The 21,490-nt window shown below is 40.9% G+C and overlaps 1 long non-coding RNA gene across 3 annotated transcripts; it reads left to right on the forward strand.

Moving 5' to 3' along the window:
• Positions 1–85: 85 nt before the first annotated feature.
• LOC115653632 lies at positions 86–20,193 on the forward strand. 3 transcript variants are annotated; one of them, XR_004000974.1, is made up of 4 exons: positions 86–153; positions 10,910–11,070; positions 16,790–16,897; positions 17,650–20,193. It is a non-coding gene; the product is annotated as an uncharacterized LOC115653632 (long non-coding RNA). The 3 variants fall into 3 exon arrangements; XR_004000972.1 differs by lacking the exon at positions 86–153 and adding an exon at positions 427–1,991; XR_004000973.1 differs by lacking the exon at positions 86–153 and adding an exon at positions 4,351–4,392.
• The last annotated feature ends 1,297 nt before the right edge of the window (positions 20,194–21,490 follow it).

Below are 21,490 nucleotides of genomic sequence, written 5' to 3' on the forward strand. Positions count from 1 at the left end.
CTCTCGCCGCAGCCTCCCCGGGGAGCCCGGCACAACAGCCCCGAAGATCCCGACCACACGGGGAAAATCCCGGACAAACGAAGGACCCGAGCGCAGATCGTGAATCCCAAACGCGCGGCCCCCGCCCCTCCCCCGTAGCCGCAACACGAACAGGTAAGATGGCGGCCCTGAAATGTCGCGAGAATATAAAAACCTCGCGAGGAAGGAGAGGGGGCTGGGATTGCAGAGGGGCGGGGTGAGAGTGAGGGAGACAAGGGGGAGCGAGAGCGGCTGCGGAGGGAGACTGAATTTCATTGGTGTCACGCGCTGCCGCTGGGGTCTCGCTGCCCAGCCCCAGATGCTGCTGCTGGCGGAGCGTTGTTCTTAGGCGCTGAGGGGGACTGGGTCTTGTTGGTACCGTCCCGCGATTGAAATGGGGGCGGGGGTGAATATACAGAGGGGTGAGGGCCAAGGAGGGGTGAGCTCGTCAGGGTGAAGGGGAGTCGTGTAGCTCCCTGGTATGTTTTGCGGCCGTTTTATTAGTTTTAGTTCATGTTTTAAAACCATCGCGCAAATTAAAATTGGCTACTCGAGTGGACTGTTGTGAAGCACTACAGCTACATCCTTCTTGGTTTCTTCTTGTAATTTTGCACAACTTTGTTAACGAGCTTCACAGGTGCAGTGCCTTCATCTTTGGTGGCTTCTCGGGTCTCTGATGTTTCAAGTCCTTCATGACATGCTCATGATCAGGCAGAAGGTGACTTTATTCAGAATATGAAATAATATTCAGTGAGAACAAAGAGCGCTCTTCTGTAGCTGTTGTGGTGGGAAGTAGCAAGAGATTAATCCCTACATCTTTCATCCCAGGAAACATAGCACAAAGATTGGGTCCAACCACTAGTGACGATGAAGTTGGTGAAGTCAAATCTTCATTTGTTCCTCATATGATATTCCATTCTGTGTTCAAATTCTCTATTCTACCCTGATCACATAGCAGCCCTCACTCTGCTCAACTGTCAATATTTTGTAAGTTTAAGAGGGGTAGCCGTGTTTTATGACCGTCATCTGTAAAAGCTATGTAGAGGTCTAATAGAATCCAGAAGTTGCTGTTGTAGATTTGGAAGAATCAAGTATGTTTGCCTTTTCCGATGGCTTAACAAACACTTCTTTTTCTCTTCACTTAAGGAGTCAATATAAGTGCCTTACTTAATCAACTTCTGAACCAAGTCTTTGCATCTTTCAGTATATTTTCAATGGACATCTCTCTGATTGATCCAAGTGTTGGTTTCTATTGCTGGACAAAGATCTACTACTGTTGTAGCAGAATGCATTGTTTAATGACGCAAGTGGTTTCAACAGTAGAGTTACAAGAGGCAGAATGGCGACAGTCTTCTCTGAACTTAGTAGCAAAAGTAGTCCACCAGCCTCACTACTTAGATCCATCCCATCTTGATAGATACTTTGCAAAGCCAGTAATAATGGTTGCAGTAATTTTAAGACAACAATCAAGGATCACTCATGAAAAAGCCAGCACGTTTTGCCAAGCTGGACTAATTTGAACTTGCCAGTGTATCGTCTCTTTTTTTCCAAGACTTTTAGTTCCTTAGGACTCTTGCTGGAAAAAAAAGTGTAACAAAGATGATAAATCTATGGCTTTTTTAATGTCTTTTGAAGATTCTGCAGCTCATACTAGTGCTAGTTGGAGTAGATGGCTTCTGTGGTGTGTATAGGAGAGATTACGGTTACACTTTTCTCTGAGCAAAGCTTGTACTCTACTAGGTCTTCTAGAGAAATTTGCAGCTCCATCAAATACACAGGCAGCCCTCTGTTTGGGGTCAAGTTTACAAGCATTTATCTCTTCTATGATGTGAGTTGTTACAGATGCTTCTGATATGTTTTCTAATACCTGAACATCTAGAAATGCATCTTCTGGCCTGCCACTAACATTAAGATAATGTACACGATGACTTAATACTGGATGCCCATTTGCATCGGTGCATTCATCAGTCCAGGTAGGCACATTTTTTTTAATGTGATGAGAGAGTTCTTCACTTATTCAACTGCTGAGTCCTTTACTGTTGCACTGCATGCTTCTAATCAGTTAGCTAAGTTTCTTGCAGAAAGATAGCGAGCATTTGTTGGTCTTGTTGAGAACCAGTGTTGAACTTCAGGATTAACAAGTGACAATGGACTTAACATTGGCCTCCAGCTTGTAGTGTATGATATCTCTTGCTTAAATAGACAGTATGATGCCACAGCCATGTCTGTTGTGTTTTCAGCATTCTTAATAGTCTCATTAAGTACTTCTAAAATTGGCTTTGACAGTGACTGTCTTATAAGGCTTTCTGCATGTCAGTGCAGTTCAGAGGCTTGGTGTTCTGCAGCCTTTTCACATAGGTTGTCATCATTGGCTTTGCTGATTGGTCTGGCAAACCAGTTTCCTCCAGTTTTACTATATAAATCCATAGTATGCCCACATCTTGAATACTCCATGCAGTTCTGGTCACCCCAACTGAAATCAGATATATTGGAAATGGGAAAGGTACAGAGAAGGATATCTAAAATGATTAGGGGTATGGAACAGATAAGAAGGTATTAAAAGGACTGGGACTTTTCAGCTTGGAAAAGAGAAAATTAGAGGTAATATGACTGAGGTCTATAAAATCTTAACTGGTATCATAGAATCATAGACTATTAGGCTTAGAAGGGACCTCAGGAGGTCATCTAGTCCAACCCCCTGCTCCAAGCAGGACCATCCCCAGATTTTTACCCCACTTCCCTTAATGGCCCCCTCAGGGATTGAACTCACAACCCTGGGTTTAGTAGGCCAATGCTCAAACCCCTGAGCTATCCCTCCCCCCCATACATTCCAATGTATCCCTAAATGTATTGGGTATAGTTCTCCTCCATCTATAGTAGGATATCTTGGTTGCATCCACTAGTAAGTGATTTATATTGTTCTTCTGAGTGATCACTTAAGATTGCTGATGTCTCTGTATTGCATTTCAACTAAACAATTACTTACAAAATCAATATTTAAAAGTAACATAATAATTTTGAAATAAATTAACAAAGTACAGTTTGTGATAGCTCCTGGATTTTTGTTTGTTTGTTTTAATGCGGCTAGATTATGGCTTTACATAGTTGCGATGTCCCAGAAGCAGACCAGGGACCATACTGTAACTCAGAGTATCCCTCTTGTTTCTAGGGGGACATAATCTGCACCACCCCACCTTGTAAAGATTTCTCCCTCTGCACCAGCTCAGCTGGTATGATGGCATTTTGGACAGGAGAGAGGGAAGCAGAATCCAGGCCTTGCCCACTCCCCAGCCTGGCACTTTTATCTGGCTGGTTTGGGGTATAACAGCCTTGTAGAGAGTGCTCTCCCTCAATTGCTGTCACTTGTGTCAAAGACAGACTGCACAGGGGAGTATGGGCAGTAGTGCTGGAACATTTTTAATAGTGGGGGTGCTGAAAGCCAGCCCCTTACCTGTGGGATAGGGGCAGGGTCGTGGTTCACCTCCTTTCTACCTCACTCTCCCCCATTTGCTGGGGCTATCTCAGGGAACACATATGTGCTTGGGTTCCATACAGGGGTAGGAAGAGAAAGGCCCCTTTAAGTATGCCTCACAGGAGCTGAATTGCAGCCTGATATCAGCCTGGCATAGAGGCATTCTGACCACACCCCTATTTCTCCAGCCATGCACCTTTCTTCTTTTACTCCAGCAGTAGAGAGCGTGAATAGCACAGAATCCTCTGTGTCCAACACTACTTGGGAATCGAATCACCCTTGCTGCAGTTAACATCCCTTAACTGCACCACAATTGAGGATTCATAGATTAATCGATTTTTAAGGCCAGAAGGGATCACCTGGTCTGACCTTCTGCATAATAGAGACCACAGATTTCACCCAGTGAATGATAACTGCATCTAGGCCAACAACTTGAGCTAGGTGGTTCTGGCCAAGTGACTTACACATAGGTGCCAAGATGTACAGCCAGAGAAAGAGAAGCATGGGAATGCACATACATACACAGCTAGATTTGACTTTGAGGCAGTCAAGTAAGGGGTAACGTGTAGCTGCACTGCATTAGGGTATCACTGGGAGGCATTCAGGTCCTAGGAGTCAGAATGCCTCCTCAAGCTTTCAGACATCCAGGAGTAGTGAGAATTCTGCTGCTTATGAGGAGTTTCCCTCTCATTTTGCTTTACACTTTACATCTGTCATAAACAGATAGCTAAGGGTTAATGTCTCTTTCACCTGCAGCACCTGACCAGAGGACCAATCAGGAAACCGGATTTTTTTTCAACTCTGGGTGGAGGGAAGATTGTGTCTGAGTCTTTGTCTGTCTGCCTGCTTTTCTCTCAGCTTTTGAGAAGTGATTTCTGTTTTCTAATCTTCTGTTTCCAAGTGTGAGTACCAAACATGGTTTTGTTGTTTTTGTATTTACATGTCTATAGTGGCTGGAGTGCTTTGATTTGTATTCTTTTTGAATAAGGCTGTTTATTCAATATTCTTTTAAGCAATTGACCCTGTATTTGTCACCTTAATACAGAGAGACCATTTTTATGTATTTTTCTTTCTTTTTTATATAAAACTTTCTTTTAAGACCTGGTGGAGTTTTTCTTTAGTGGGGAACTTCAGGGAAATTGAGTCTGTACTCACCAGGGAATTGGTGGGAGGAAGAAATCAGGGGGAGATCTGTGTGTGTTGGATTTGCTAGCCTGATTTTGCATTCCCTCTGGGTGAAGAGGAAAGTGCTTTTGTTTCCAGGACTGGAATTACAGAGGGTGGACTCCCTCTGCTTGGATTCACAGAGGTTGCTTCTGTGTATCTCTCCAGGAGCACCTGGAGGGGGGAAGGGAAAAAGGATTATTTCCCTTTGTTGTGAGACTCAAGGGATTTGGGTCTTGGGGTCCCCAGGGAAGGTTTTTGTGGGGACCAGAGTGCCCCAAAACACTCTAATTTTTTGGGTGGTGGCAGCAAGTACCAGGTCCAAGCTGGTAACTAAGCTTGGAGGTTTTCATGCTAACCCCCATATTTTGGACGCTAAGGTCCAAATCTGGGACTAAGTTAGGACAACATCATAATCATATAATAATATCACTGAATAATATGGGGTGCAGTGTCATATGTCGGATAGTGTTTCTGTGGAAGAGACAGCTCAGCATGCACTAGCAGTGAGGTTTTCCTCCTGAGATCTGAAATCACTGAGAGCTGGGTGGAACGTCAAGAGACTGATTCTCAGAGGTCACAGTGGTAGGTGGCTGCAGAAGATGATGATGGCGCAGGGCCATCAACAACAGAACAGTGGAATGAATGGTGGCATGTCAAACAACAGCAGCCGGAGTGAGTGGTGAGTGGCTGGAGGAACAAGCAAGATGCCTTTTCCCCTTCAGCCTCCAGGGTGGGAGGTGAACTCACATGAAAGCATCTCTGAACTCTGGGTCTCAAGGACAACTACTAGGAGTGGGATGTGGTGGAGGGAGAAGTGAGGGAGCATGTTAAAGGAACATTTGTTTCTTAGACTATGTTTAGTGACTTTGCTCTAGAATGTTAGATTTGTGACTGGGAAACTGATATAAATATACACTTCCTAGGAGGCCAAGATTTTTAAAATACATTATTTTCAAAGGTCGTGCTCTCTTTGTTGCTTTCTTGAGTGGTCATCTTGAGGAATTTCTGTACTAAACATTTTTATTATTGCAATTAATTTTTACATAAGAACGGGCCATACTGGGTCAGACCAATGATCCATCTAGCCCAGTATCCTGTCTTCCAACAGTGGATAATACAAGATGCTTCAGAGGGAATGAACAGAATGGGGTAATTATCGAGTGTTCCATCCCATATTATCCACTCCCAGCTTCTGCCGAACAGAGACTAGGGACATTCAGATCATGGTGATGTATCGCTTTCCATCTTAGCTAATAGGCATTGATGGACCTATCCTCCATGAATGTATCTAGTTCTTTTTCAAACTCTGTAGTTTTAGCCTTCATAACATCCGCTGGCAAAAAATTCCACAGGTTAACTGTGCATTGCATGAAGAAGTATTTCCTTTTGTTTGTTTTAAACCTGCTGCCTGTTAATTACATTGGGTAACTTCTAGTTCTTGTGTTACGTTCATTCAAAATTGTTAAGAATCATTACATTGGATATGATACAAAAATATTTAAAATTTAATTTATGATCCACTTTGTTATATTCTTTTACTTTCAGGTGTTTGAAATACCTTCAACAAAGCTTGTAATTTTTTAAGCCATTTTATCACTTTTTATTTGATTTGGCTTTTATTTTTTTCCCTTTATTTATAATAGAGTTGAAATGAACATGGCCTTTTATGTGTATTTTCTGATTTATGCACAGGCCCCATTCGTGATACCAGTACAGCTCTGGAAAGTGTTTGCTTAGTGAGCTGCTGCTCCAGAGCCAGCAGAGGGAGATCAAACATTGTTCATTGTTGGTGATGTAATAATGCTTGCTGGGTTTATTTACGTGTTTTTCAAAGACAAGGTAGCAGTGAGGTATTTTAAAAAAATCTGGAAGTCATCCTCCATCGTATTATAACAAAGTATATTTTAGTCAAAACTGGTGGTTGGAGGAGACAATATTGCAGAACTGGAAGTATCCTCATAAAGTTTAAAATGGGATGGTGTTTTTAATGAACGGCTTGCATGATGACAGTAGAAATAGAAAATTCTCACTTTTATCATATGATAGTTTTATTTTCAAATGTTTGTAGTTTTGTTATAAGGAGGCTATACTGTAAGGACTAGAGAATACACACTTGTAGAGCAGTATTATTGACGTTAAACTATTACAATAAGGTGCCTTTTACTATGTGTTATTAACCCTTTCAATTCTGGGCTATTGTACTTTGAATTTAAACTACAGATTTTTAATTAACTCAGTATAGTTCTGATTTTCCAAGACATACATATTGACAACCATTGTGATTTTTGTTTTGTTTTAAATACATAAAGGAAAATATATCAAATCCTCCAACTGTTGAATGATTATTTTTTGTAACTTCTTATACTACCAGAGGTATGCTTCTACAAAAAGTCATCTACTGTGGATTTGTGAGCAATTAAAATCCTGTGACTGGCCATCTCTCCTAAGCCCATTGAATCCAGGACAGAAATTAGGGGCCTGAAATCAGAGTTACAACAATGTTCATATATCCTTATCTACACTCCATGTGGAGCCAGTAATCTTCTCTACTCTTTGCCAATCAATTATTTTCATATAACAGGTTATAAACATTAACAACGATGAAACTTCTTTATAAAGACTTCCCTAAACAAAATTAAAAACATAACCTATGTGACTCCTTTGCACTGTTGAAAAAAGATTCACTGTGTGTCTTTGACTATGGCAAGCCTCTTTTTTCTTTTACAAGATTTATCATACAGAGCTTTCAAACCATCACATCAGCTGTTGCATTTCTGAAGTGTAATCCATTCTGTGCATTCTATGTAGCAGACAATTTGCTCACTAAAGGCCATATTCTACCTACCTTATACTAACTGAATAATATTTTATTCTGTGAATATCCCCATCAAATTTAATGAAATTACTGATGGAGTAAAGAACTATTTTATGTAAATAAAATGACAGAATCAACTCCTAAGCTACAGAATTATACAGTGGTTCAGTTCTGTGCATTATACAGAAAAAGAATAGAACAATAAACAGCAACTGTGATGCTATATGATTGAAATATGACCATTTATCCCCAGGGCCAACTCTAACTTTTTGCTGCCTCAAGAAAAAAAAAAAAAGAGCGCCGCCCCGCCGTAACACCCCCCGCCCCCTCTGAGTGCCTCACTGCTGCCCAAGGCCCCTCCCCCCGAGAGCTGCCCCCCCGAGGCCCCACCCCCCCGAGCCCCACGTTATGCTGCCCAAGGCCTCGCCCCCCGTGAGCGCCGCACCGCCCAAATCCCCACTCCCCCCCCCGAGTGCCGCACTGCCAAAGCCCCTTGCCCCTCCCCAAGTGCCATGCCGCCAAAGCCCATCCCCACTCCTAGCGCCGCCTGGCTGAACCAAAAAAAAAAAAACCCCAAGCGTCTCATCACCCCGCCCCAAGGTGCCGCCCCAAGCACATGTTTGGTCGGCTGGTGCCTGGAGCCGGCCCTGTTTATATCATTAATATTGCCACTGCTAGACAATTGCAACAAAGCTTGTACAAAGTATGGCATGTAAGGTAACAATGGAAATGTTGAAATCTATCAAATATGATTATCCTGTTCATATGCATGTATCTTCTAAAGTTATGAATATTGACTATATACCACTATTTCAAATGTGTTTGCTCGTGGAGTAACATCCACAAAGTCGTTTACATCCAGTCTAGCTAGCACACTGTGAATGGACCATTCAAGCTGATGGCCTATTGAAGAACACAATGGACCATAGATGAAACTTGTCTGCTCCCTGTTAGCCTTCCTATGGACTTTTTAGCCAGAATATGAGAAATTGATGCTTCTATGAGTTATCAAAACATACAAAGGCATGTGACTAGCTCATGTGACCTTAGACTCTATCTTCTGCATATAATTTTCCACAAACTAAGACTGAGAGAGTCCCCTCCACATGGGAAAAGATATAAAGGGCCCTGGAAGTATCCCCATTTTGCCTCTTTCCTGTTTGGATCGCTGTATATGATTTCCGTAACCATTTTGTAAAAGCAGCAAAGAGTCCTGTGGCACCTTATAGACTAACAGATGTTATTGGAGCATGAGCTTTTGTGGGAGACTGCTGCTTTTTCAGATCCAGACTAACATGGCTACTCCTCTGATACTTAACCATTTTAATTCTCTCCTTATTCTTTTCTTTTATAAATAAACCTTTAGATAGTAGAGACTAAAGGATTAGCAATAGTATAATTATTGGGTAATATCTGAGTTATATATTGTCCGGGTGGTGGCTGATCTCTTGGGATTAGAAGGACCTTAATTTGATTAAAATTGGTTTTAAATAAACACTCATCAAAAGGCTAGTGTCTGGGTGGTGAAACAAGGGCTGGGATGCCTAAAGAGATTGCAGTTTGGATTTCTTGGTAACCAGTATGTTACCAGTGTTACTGGCTTGGAATATTTTATGGAAGAATATCCACCAGTTTGGAATGTGTCTGCCTTATTTCTCAGCAGTTTGTCCTGAATTTGGCATCCTCAGCTCTGAGGCACAGTGACAGCAACATAAAGCCCTGCTCCTGCAGCCCTTAAACATCTGAATGAGGGTTGCAGGAATGGAACCCAAAATCATCCATGGACTACTCTTTCCAAAATTGGATATTTGAAAGTTACGTTTGGTATTATGGTCATTGTATTGTCCTAGGATGATCAGAATTAACTACTTCTCTTTCTCCTTAAACTTCTCCATATTCTTGCTCCTTTCTGATCCCTATGGATGAAATCCTGGCCCATTAAAGTCAATGGAAGTTTTGCCATTGACTTCATTGGCGAAATGACGAAGAGTGAAATCCTCTCCCCTCACTTTTGGCTTTGTGCCTTTTTTCATGTCAACCTCTACATGTTGAAGACTGCTGGGCTTACTCCCTCAGATGCACTTTAGTAGTCAAATTCTTTTGCAATATTTTCTGTAGGTGATCTAATCAGTGATGTCTCCATACTCCTTATTGTACTTTGAAGTTAATATCATGTGGATTTTTGTTTGTTTTCATTTTTGTTTTGTCTAGTGTGTAAGCTCCTCAAGGCAATGACCTAGGTACTCTCTATAAATAATAACAATTTGAAAGAGGACTTTTGGTTGACATCACTGGACTATTAGAAAGGATGTTCCTCGAGGACTTGTTCTTTGTACTGTATTTTGTGTATGGTATTTAATGAACTATGTGTTGACAGTCATTCCTATGAGATTGCAGAATAGACATGTTCACAAACTGTTTCCTCACCTTCGTTAAATTCACTGGCCAAATTCATCCCTAGCGCAATTCCACTAAAGCCAGTGGGGTTACATCAAAGATGAATTTGTTCTTGACTCTGTTCATCTCTGCTGTAGTTCTACTGCAATTAAATTACACCAGGAATGAACTTGGCCCTGTCTCACTCCCCATCCATGAAAAAAAAAAACCACCATAAAGGGGGGACATAGTACTTGCTTATCAAGTGTTAATGTCATGATTAGATTCCCTGTTTTCAAGCTCACCCAGTGCTTGGCTAAGACCAATGCGTAGATGGAGCACAACTAGTCAGATCTGAACCCAAGCATGATTGAGGTTGTGTTAGTGGAGGAGTCTGCAGCTACAGTGTAGTCTCTTTTGGTTGAGAATACATATCCACAACTGGGCAGTTGAGTGAGTAGTCTAGAAGTACTATTGGATGCTCTGTTGATGCTGAGCTCTCACAAAGTAACTATTCTATCTGGTCTAAATTATACATGTTTTCATCAGCTTCCAGCTGGACAGCAGGAATACTAGCCACCTGATAGTGAAGCCATCATCCCTTAGAAAATACCTACTAGTATATAATTTTGCAGCCTGGTTACCATGAGCACATCAAACCTGTCCTCCATTCACTGCATTCACTTCCCAGATAATATCAAGTCAAATTTAAGGCCCCAGCCTTTATCTTCAAGGCTGTTAATGGCCCAAACCCAGGTTCTCTAAAAGATTGCCTAAAGATCAAGGACAATGACCATGATCAACAACTCCGCTTCTCAAGCATTGTGGAACTTACTCTAGGGAAAAGATCATGTATGCCAGAGACTGAGTTTAGTCAGTGCTGGTCCAAGAGTAAACTCCCACAGAAGCTCCTACAGGAACTAAGAACCACCAAATATCTTGTTGCATTCTGTTTATACTGTAAGGTGCATTTCTATGACTTGGTCTTCAACAATAAAACATGTAACACATTAGACATAAAATAAAAAATAACTTTAAAATTCTTGTAATTTTCCTCCTAGGGAGACAAAGGGAAAAGAAAGAAGAACAGGTGACAGATCCTAGTCACATCAGTTAATGCACTTCTGAATGGCACTCCAGTACCAGGGTGATGGGAATAGTAAAAGAACCTGAAAAGAATGAACAGAATCTCTTTTCCCAGGCTTTTGCGTGAGGCATGAAGGTTGGGATCATTAGACTGATATTACCTTCTTTCTGAAGAATGTGGATTCTTCTTTTGTTGTGTTTGTTTAGTATAAAACAAAAAAGTATTCACACACATGAAATTGACAGCATTTTAGAAACCTAAAATTGAAACTAATTAATATATGTTGAACTAAATGCTATGTTGTTGTCACTCAGTGACATACTCAGAAAGTTGATGGTTGTTTAAAGTCTATGTTACAAATCTGAAACTAAACACCTGTACTAGAGGTCAGTAGATAGTTCAACTAAAAATATAAATTACCTACCTCAGTGAAGGGGTCCCGTGAGGGGAAGATATTTCCTATTAATATACTAAGATACATGTGGCTTAGTGTAATCTTGTGAAGAAAATATACAGTCCAAAGAACGGAGCTCTGAATGTGAGGCAATGGAGCATGTTGAAATGTCACAAGAAAGCTAATGTGCCAGTTAAAATATTACATTTGAGAAAGAGAGATATTTTATAAGGGTCCTATAACAGTTATGTAAAATGTATTCATTAAAGAGTTGGTGAAATCCTGGCCCCATTGAAGTCAATGGCAGTTGACTTTAACAGCTCAGGATTTCACCAATAGTGCCTTACATTTTCAAAAAGAGACTAGTTATATTGGGTTTTTCAGTTGTTGGTTGCCCATCTAGAGACACTTGAAAGAGGGCTGATTTTTCAGAGATGGATGTGCAGTAATTTCTGATTGCAACATTTTCTGGAAATCAGGCCTCTTTAAGGCATCTCAAGTTGGGCACCCAAAACCTGCAGCACTCAAAATCATTAGTCACTTTTGACGATGCAGGCTATAATAGCTGTAGTTAGGAGTTGTGTGAACAATTTACAATTAATATTATTTGCCCTTTTCATGTTTCTGCTATCAGAAAATGAGTTTTATAAATGTGTTTTCTATTTGCAACATTTTGGAAAATATTCTGTGCAAAGAAACTTCAGCCTGTTGGTTGCTCATGGGCTAGGCGCCATGAGAATTCAATATTTGCCAGTCACTTACTTGGTCATTTAAATTACTTTGTATTGTCTGTTCCCTAACTGCATGACCTTCCAACCCCAAAACCAACAAAGACATTTCAAGAAGGCCAAGCAAACATTTTCAGTGTGAATATCCCTGCCAATACACATTCTCATGAATATTTGCAGTAGTACTCATGACACTGCATACAAAAATATAGATTCATAGACTTTAGGGTCAGAAGGAACCAATGTGATCATCTAGTCTGACCTCCTGCACAAAGCAGGCCGCCTAACCCTACCTATCCACTTCTATAACAAACCCCTAACCTATATCCGAGTTATTGAAGTCTTCAAATTGTGGTTTGAAGGCCTAAAGCTGCAGAGGATCCACCAGCAAGTGACCCATTCCCCACGCTGCAGAGAAAGGCGAAAAACCTCCAGGGCCTCTGCCAATCTGCCTCAGAGGAAAATTCCTTCCCCACCCCAAATATGGCGATTAGCTAAACCCTGAGCATGTGGGCAAGACTCACCAGCCAGCACTCAGGAAAGAATTCTCTGCAGTAACTCAGATCCCATCCCATCCAACATCCCATCACCGACCACTGGGCATACTTATCTGTTGGTAATCAAGCTCTCCCATCATACCATCCCTTCCATAAACTTATCAAGCTTAGTCATAAAGCCAGATATGTCTTTTGCCCCCACTACTCCCCTTGGAAGGCTGTTCCAGAACTTCACTCCTCTAATGGTTAGAAACCTTCATCTAATTTCAAGTCTAAACTTCCTAGTGTCCAGTTTATACCCATGCATTCTTGTGTCTGCATTGGTACTAAGCTTAAATAATTCCTCTCCCTCCCTAATATTAATCCCTCTGTTATATTTATAAAGAACAAGCATATCCCCTCTCAGCCTTCTTTTGGCTAGACTAAACAAGCCCAGCTCTTTGAGTCTCCTTTCATATAACAAGTTTTCCATTCCTTGGATCATCCTAGTAGCCTGTCTCTGAACCTGTTCCAGTTTGAATTCATCCTTCTTAAACATGGGAGACCAGAACTGCACACAGTATTCCAGGTGAGGTCTCACCAGTGCCTTATATAACGGTACTAACACCTCCTTATCTTTCCTGGAAATACCTCGCCTGATGCATCCTAAAACCGTATTAGCTTTTTTAACGGCCATATCACATTGATTGATCACAGGATGACTATGAGCCACCAATACTCCAAGGTCCTTCTCCTCCTCTGTTGCTTCTAAATGATGTGTCCCCAATATATATCTAATATTCTTATTATTAATCCCTAAGTGCATGACCTTGCAGTTTTCACTATTAAATTTCATCCTATTACTATTACTTCAGTTTACAAGGTCATCCAGATCTTCCTGTATGATATCCCGGTCCTTCTCCGTATTAGCAATACCCCCAGCTTTGTGTCATCCGCAAACTTTATTAGCACATTCCCACTTTTGGTGCCGAGGTCAGTAATTAAAAGGTTAAATAAGATTGGTCCCAAAACCGATCCTTGAGGAACTCCACTAGTAACCTCCTTCCAGCCTGACAGTTCACCCTTCAGTGCGACCTGTTGTAGTCTCCCCTTTAACCAGTTCCTTATCCACCTTTCAATTTTCATATTGATCCCCATCTTTTCCAATTTGACTAATAATTCCCCATGTGGAACCGTGTCAAATGCCTTACTGAAATCGAGGTAAATTAGGTCTACCGCATTTCCTTCATCTAAATAATCTGTCAACTTCTCAAAGAAGGAGATCAGGTTGGTTTGGCATGATCTACCTTTAGTAAAACCATGTTGTAATTTGTCCCAATTACCATTGACCTCAATGTCCTTAACTACTTCAAAATTTTTTCCAAGACCTTACATACTACAGATGTCAAACTAACAGGCCTATAGTTACTCGAATCACTTTTTTTCCCTTTCTTAAAGATAGGAACTATGTTAGCAATTCTCCAGTCGTATGGTACAACCCCTGAGTTTACTGATTCATTAAAAATTCTCTCTAATGGGCTTGCAATTTCATGCGCCAGTTCCTTTAATATTCTTGGATGAAGATTGTCTGATTTTGTCCCATTAAGCTGTTCAAGTTTGGCTTCTACCTCAGATGTGGTAATATCCACCTCCATATCCTCATTCCTGTTTGTCATCCTTCCATTATCCCTAAGCTCCTCATTAAAGACTGAGGCAAAGTACTTATTTAGATATTGGGCCATGCCTAGGTTATCCTTAACCTCCTTTCCATCCTCAATGTTTAGCGGTCCCACTTCTTCTTTCTTCATTTTCTTCTATCGTTATTAGGATAAAGAGCTTTAAATGGAGAGAATGGTCATATATCCTTTTTTGTTATATTTGTCCAGCTCTCTTCATGACTGTAAAAAAATATATTGGCGGCGAGAAGGTAAACAGAAAGGATTTGGTGTAGGTACAGTAGCTAGGTGTGAAACAATCAAAAATGTGGAAAACAAGCTTTTTCTGAACCTGAACAATCTGGAAAGTTAACATGTGAAAAATGAATATGTCAGAAGTTTTAAACATATTGCCAATGAATTATTTATCTATAATTTATAAGCACACATTACAAAGAAGCAGATGCAGAGAGAATATCTTGGGACTTGTTTAAGAAGCACCCAATGTACAAGAGGGGTCATTTTATCAGACACCTTTTTGTTTAGGTGAGCAAAAAAATTTATAAAGGAACAGTCAACTGTTTAAGCACCAAAATTTGACTCCTACCACAACTGCTATAATGGATCTGAACTACTGTACAGCCTTTATTTATCCAAAAGTTTTAGTAGATGCCCAAAACCTTTGGATAAATGGAGTTTCAAATTATGAGGGAACCCGTGGGAAGGCCTAAAGTGATTGCACTCAGGGTTCTCAACTTTGGAGTGCAGTGAGAACACCAGCTGGCTTTGAAGGCTGGCCAGCTCTAAATGGGCTATAACCGTTAAAGTGTGACCCATTAAAGCCAGTCAGTATTCAAAGCCAGCTGGCATTATCCTCTAAGAGCACAGTACAACCTTGGGAGACATAATCTAACTTGACTTTATCAAGAGTTACAGCTAACTAAAGTATGATAAACCAACATTATACTGTGTCTATTTCTTTTTCCAAATCCACCACTTTGAGAAATATCATAAAAGAAACAGCATCCATTAGACAAATGTACAAGCATCTTCTGCAGTTGTTCTAAAAGATGTGGCCTAATCATGTCAGATTATTTTGAGAGAGATACTTCACCAAAAGTCAGTGAGCTGGAAAAAGAAATAAAAGGAATAAGCAATAGCAGAACAGTAAAAAATCACTAAGCCAAACAAATCTGTTCTCTAAATTATCCTCAATACCAGGCCTTTGTCATTGTGAATTTGGTGTTGCTTGCAAGCAGTGCTCACACTTTTATTATTTATTGAGCCCTAAGTCTGTGCTTGGTCTATACAGATGTAAGGAAATGTGGCCCTTTCCCAAAGAATGTACAGTTTAGTTTAAGCACAGACCAGACTGTTTAGACACAGCTGATACTCACAGTGATGGTATGCGCATGAGGTGTTAAAGAGGTCATCCCTGAAAGGTTTAAGAGAAGAGATGTATTTTAAGATGCGATTTCAGTGGAGAGAGGGAGATCATTGCGTGTGTAGCAAATGGGAGGCAGTTCCAAAATTATAGGCAGCAGCATTTGTAATGGAAACATACATAAAACTGATAATGCAATTGTAGCTGATGCCTGCTTTACAAATATTCAGTTCTCTGTCACTCCCTTGTTTGAGAAAATATGGCCAGAAAAGAGTTCAAATCTTTCAATGTGGTAATATTGAGCTATTCAGACTTCTTTGTCACTAGTAATATTTTCATCTAATGTTCTGTTAGATAAATGTTGTTGCTGGACCTGGCTATACATTAACAACATTCTTTTTAAAAATTGTTTCTATTCCGTTAGTGCTAGAGACCCCAACAGTGACCAAGGCCCCATTGTCCTCATCACTGCACAAACACAGAGTAAGAAACAATCCTGACCCTGAAGAACTCACAATCTAAGCAAAGGAGTACTATTAAACCCATTTTAATCATAGATTAATAGAAATGGAGAGATTAAATAATATGTTCCAATTCACACAGGAAGTCTGTGACAGAGGTGGCTATTCAACTGAAATATCCTGAATCCCAGCCTAGTGTTCTACCCACAAAACCATCCTCCTTTCCTTACATGGTTTGAATACTGGGCCAGATTCTCTGCCCAGCACTCGGGCAGTGGAAATTAGTTACATATTCCCAACTGGGCATTCCCTTGGTGTAGAAATATCTTCAATGGGTGGAAAGCTGGCATGCCTTGTTACATGGTCTCAGGTAACAGGGCCAGATTCATTGACTGGCAATACCAATATCTAATCACTTTGCAAGTAAGTTAACTAAAATCTTCCCATCGACCATAGGTAGGTAACAGAAGACTAGAGAGGGAAATTCTTTGAAAACAAACAGGAAATTTATTAAAAGGGTTAATAACGATGTCAGGAAGAAAGGTGAGGGGGAGAATAAAACAGGTTAATAGCAATGTGGTTGCTCAAAGATGGGCCTGAAGCCTGGTCCCCAATACAACCCTTGGCAATTTACACTTCTAACAGAACAAACTAAACCAAAGTACCCTAGAACTGTACTGTATCTCGAAGGATGGATCTCGAGTGGGATCAGCTGTGGGTGTTAAGTGATAATCTCTCTGTTGCTTGGGTTCATAGGGACCTGGACCTGCAACTGCAACTGTGCACCCAGTGGTTACCAGGGACAGGAGGAGCTCAGGAACCAGGAGACCGCTAGTGTTGGCAATCACTGGAACCAGGAACAAGGTAAGTGGATTCAGGTAGAAGATACCCGGATCGGTGGGATAGATCAGGTAAGATGGTAAAGGAAGTCTTCGATGCCTGCGCAGACATGACAGTCACTGCCTGCCTCTCAGACAGACAGCCCTGCTGACGGGATGTGCAGTTATTTTATGCTTTCTGTGTCATGAAAATTTGAGTCCAGACCGGTTTCATCCAGTCTCCTCAGAGGCAGTTTCTGTGGCAAACCCTGTTTCCTGCAAAACAAAAAGATGCAAAGGTGAGTTGTAAACAGCCGAAACTGGACTCCCTTTTAAAACATGGATTCCATTGTCCAAAGTGCCTTTTAAGTAATTATTTTAATACAAATACAATACATTCAAATGTGAAAAGTGAAACAAGCATAAGTAAGCATGAATAAACATATATAGGGAACTCTGCCCTATAGCCTGGCTCCTGGGCCACCCCCTCTACAGTCTTATTGTAGGGAGAAAGGACAAAGTGCTCTGTGAACTCTAGTTTTGATCTCAACCTCTTTACAGCTGACAGCTGAGTGCAGCCTCAAATAGCTCTAAACTCTGCCATAGCAATGGTCAGCACAGAATCGACCAGGAAATCAGGGAATCCATGAGATACCACTTTCCTCCTACACACACACACCCTCTCTGGACACAGAGGAAACAGGGCAATACAGAGAATTTAGGCTACTATTTCTGTTTGGTCTGTTTCTTTATATTCCTCTGAAATTTTACAAAGATTTTTGTTGTCATTTGATCCAGGAGAAGGCTGAAAACGTCATTATGCAATCCTGAAAGTAAAGCAGCTTGCCAAATGAATCCAAATGGATGAAATGGATATGGGATAGTCTGGTAATGGAAGAGTTCACAGCTGTGCTTTGAAAGATAAACGGCAGCATTACTGTGCAGTTTGGTCTTAGTTTAAGAATGTATGATGGAATCTCAGTTAAATGCAAATCAGCTGTAGACTTTAGTAGTTTTGTTCTTGATTAAGTCTGTTTAATCAGTCTCTCTGAGTGGTAAATAGCTGACTTGTATTTCATCCTATTATAATGAACTAAAACCTCAGGTATGAGAACACATGCTGACATGTTGTTATCAGTCTGACTGGCATGAGAGTAAATATCTCCTATCCTATGGGGGGTTGTTTTGTGTTCTAATGTTACAATGTGGAAATTAAAACTAAGATAAATTGGTAATGGTTTATAAGCTATAAGATTTTAAAATAGACTAACTGTGTTTGCTAAAATTTAAACCTAATATTTTGTAAATGTTTGTGGATATCATAAATAAGACTAAGATTCTGTCATAGTTAGTTATTTTTAGTAAAAGTCACAGACAGCTCACAGGCAATAAACAAAAATTCACGGAAGCCGTGACCTGTCTGTGACTTTTGCTGCTGCGACTCCATGCTTTCCCCTGCCTCCATAGTGGCTGGAAGCTGTGGGGTTCCCCCTCTGCCCACAGCAGCTGGGAGCTGCAGGATGGCCATATTTCCCAAAGAGAAAACAGGACACCCTCAGCCACTTGCCTGAGGTGTGTGTCCCCACTTCCCTTCCCCGCCCCCTCTGTTCCCATGTGGCTATAACCCGTTGCTGGAACTGAAGTCTGTCACCTGTCATTGGAACCCTGCCAAGGCCCTGCTGGCTGCCAGCTCCAGAGTACCACAGCCCCAGGGGCTGAAGCAGAGAATGTCACAGAGATCTCTGAAAGTCACAGATTCACAGAACAAATAATTCTCCAGCAGTTAAGACCACATAGTTACACTTCTTTTTATTTACTAATTGATAAGAAATTTCAACTATTTACAAGTAGTCTCATTACATCTTTTTTGTGAATTTCCTTCTTTTGGGTAGTTGTCTTCAATTGTTTGAATTAACATGAAAAATCCAGTGATTAAAAAATATAAACTTTGATTATGCAAGAGTAACAGATTCAGTAAAAATAGCTTATAAGAAATTTGGTTGCTAGATACATTTTTGAGCATTCTCACAATTGCAACCCCATTAGTCATCTGCATTCTATGTAAAATAAGGCCCCTTTTCTGCAAACACTTCTGCACATGCTTAACATAACCCTCATAAGTAGTCCCACTGAAGCCAAAATCCAACATGTACCTAGCTTTACTTGTGTGTTTGTAGGATGCAAATGATCAGTAAATTACTTAACTGGCAGTTCTATACTAGTTTAAAATAGATGTAAGCCCTCACATTATTAGAACACATTCAGAATACTAGGATTTTTCCAGCAAAGTCTAAGTTAAACAAAGAGGTAATGCAATTAATTCCTATGAAAGGCTGACTTCCTCTGTGTACAGTATATATAGGCTTGGAAGGATTCCATTTTTAATCGGTAAATATCAATTTCACCAGGCACACACAAATCAACAAAACAATATTTTCATTGATAATCAAAATTTAAAGGTAGGCATAGAAAGAAAAGTACTGCTTGAGAACTTAGAGTTAAAGTCAACTTTGAATTAGGCTTGTTACATATGAACTAGTGAATGAATATTAAAAACATTTGTGATGTTGATTTAAAGATATTTACTTTGTGTATTTTGACTTGATGCTGACAATTTGTGTTTTGATGGTTTATAAAGCTTTAATTTTTTGAATCTCAACATTTGTCATTAAATAATTGTCCGACCCTCCCTATAATTCCCATAATTGTGAACATTCAAACAGATAAAAATCTAAAATGCTTAAAACCCATAATTTTGCACAACTTTGAAAATGTTCATGTATAAAAATAAAACTGCTTAAAAATTAGCACTGATATTACACATCAAAATTATTTAAAAAAATTGAATTTTGCATATGCTCTACCTGCTGCCCAGTCAACAGCCTGTAGCAATATTACTGATGTAATCCTTTTGAGAAAGCATCTCCAGGCACCCTAGGTAAAGTGATACATTGAGAAGTGGGTTGGAAAAATATGATTTAAAATAAAGGCAAGTCTTGCAGATGGGTGCTTAGCCAATGCAGAACTGTCATGCAGGTAAACAGCCTGTATACACATGCGAGACAGTGGAAGTGTACTCTAAATACCTCTGAAACATGAGTGGAAAAGGAAAACATTTAAAAAAAACGAGTAATATAATCTTAACGAGATATTTGTACAATACTTTTACATATTGTCTCATATTCTAGAATCTAAATATCCCAAGGTGCTGAATGAATTATATGCTGTCAGTGCAGTAACTGTGAGCAAATGGAGTGCCCATACATTCAACACATACTTAGGCCATGGCTACACTAGAGAGTTGCAGCGCTGGTGAGGGGGTTACAGCGCTGCAACTTAGGATGTGGCCACACTTGCAAAGCACGGCCAGCGCTGCAACTCCCTGGTCGCAGCGCTGGCTGTACACCCGGTCAAGCCTCGGGTGTAGGGATTCCAGCGCTGGTAATCCAGCGCTGGTCAGCAAGTGTGGATGCCCACCAGCGCTTTTATTGACCTCCAGGGTATAAGGAGGTATCCCAGAATTCCTGTCCACAACAAACCGGAAGAAAGGGAGAGCTCGGAGTTGAGCCAAACTGCTTATTTAAAAAACAAACACAGCTCCTGTTTGCTGAGCGAGCGGAGGCAGGCAGGGGAATTACTTTGGAATGTTCACAGCTGTTTGCTTGAAGAGAGAAACAGCACTCTAACACGGCAGAGGGGGAGGGGGAAGTCCGTGTTGAGCAGTTGCTTATCTGGTCTGACGGGTATTTAAAAGTACATAATTTGCATTTAGTGAATGAGAGAGCAGTGGGGGAAGGGAGTTAGAACTTTTAGAATGATTGAAGGTAGGCACTGTGTGTCTTCCAGTCCTTAGAACTTGCAAGGCAGGGAGCTGAGAACAGTGTCAACTCCAAAAATCCATTCTGTCTGTCTCCTCCACGCTCCCTGTCACATTCCACCCCACCCCCTTCTTTTGAAAAGCCCGTTGCAGCCACTTGAATGCTGGGATAGCTGCCCACAATGCACCACTCCCAACAGCGCTGCAAGTGCTGCAAATGTGGCCACACTGCAGCGCTGGTAGCTGTCAGTGTGGCCACACTGCAGTGCTGGCCCTACACAGCTGTATGAACACAGCTGTAACTACCAGCGCTGCAAAACTGTAAATGTAGACATGGCCTTAGGCCCATATTCAGGTAAGCACAAAAGAACATGCTTAAGTGCAGTCCTGAAAAGAAATGCTTGGTGAATTGGAGCCTTACATGTTCCCTCTTTTAACTGAAAGAGGGAACATTGGCCAAAGCACTGGGGTTTTTCCCATACTCTTTGAAAAGTCCCGTAGGATCTTTAATTTTCACCAGCTCAAGTAGAAGGAACTTCAGTGACATCCCTCAGCTAAAGGACTGTACTAGTAGGCCCCCATGTACACTAGGGAAAGGATCCATTTCTACTTCTCAAGCGGCCTTGAAAGCTGTTCAACTGTTAGTGTAAATGGACCAATTTTCAACACAATTAGAGAAAATGTGTTTGAGAGAATGTACCCCTAAGGGCTTGTCTACACTTGAAATGCTACAATGTAAACACTACCTATACTGCAGGAGGGGTTCTCTTGTCACTGTAGGTAATCCATCTCCCCGGGAGGTGGAGCTAGGTTGATAGAAGA

Source organism: Gopherus evgoodei, chromosome 1 (assembly GCF_007399415.2).
Source record: "Gopherus evgoodei ecotype Sinaloan lineage chromosome 1, rGopEvg1_v1.p, whole genome shotgun sequence".
NCBI classification, from domain to species: Eukaryota; Metazoa; Chordata; order Testudines; family Testudinidae; genus Gopherus; species Gopherus evgoodei.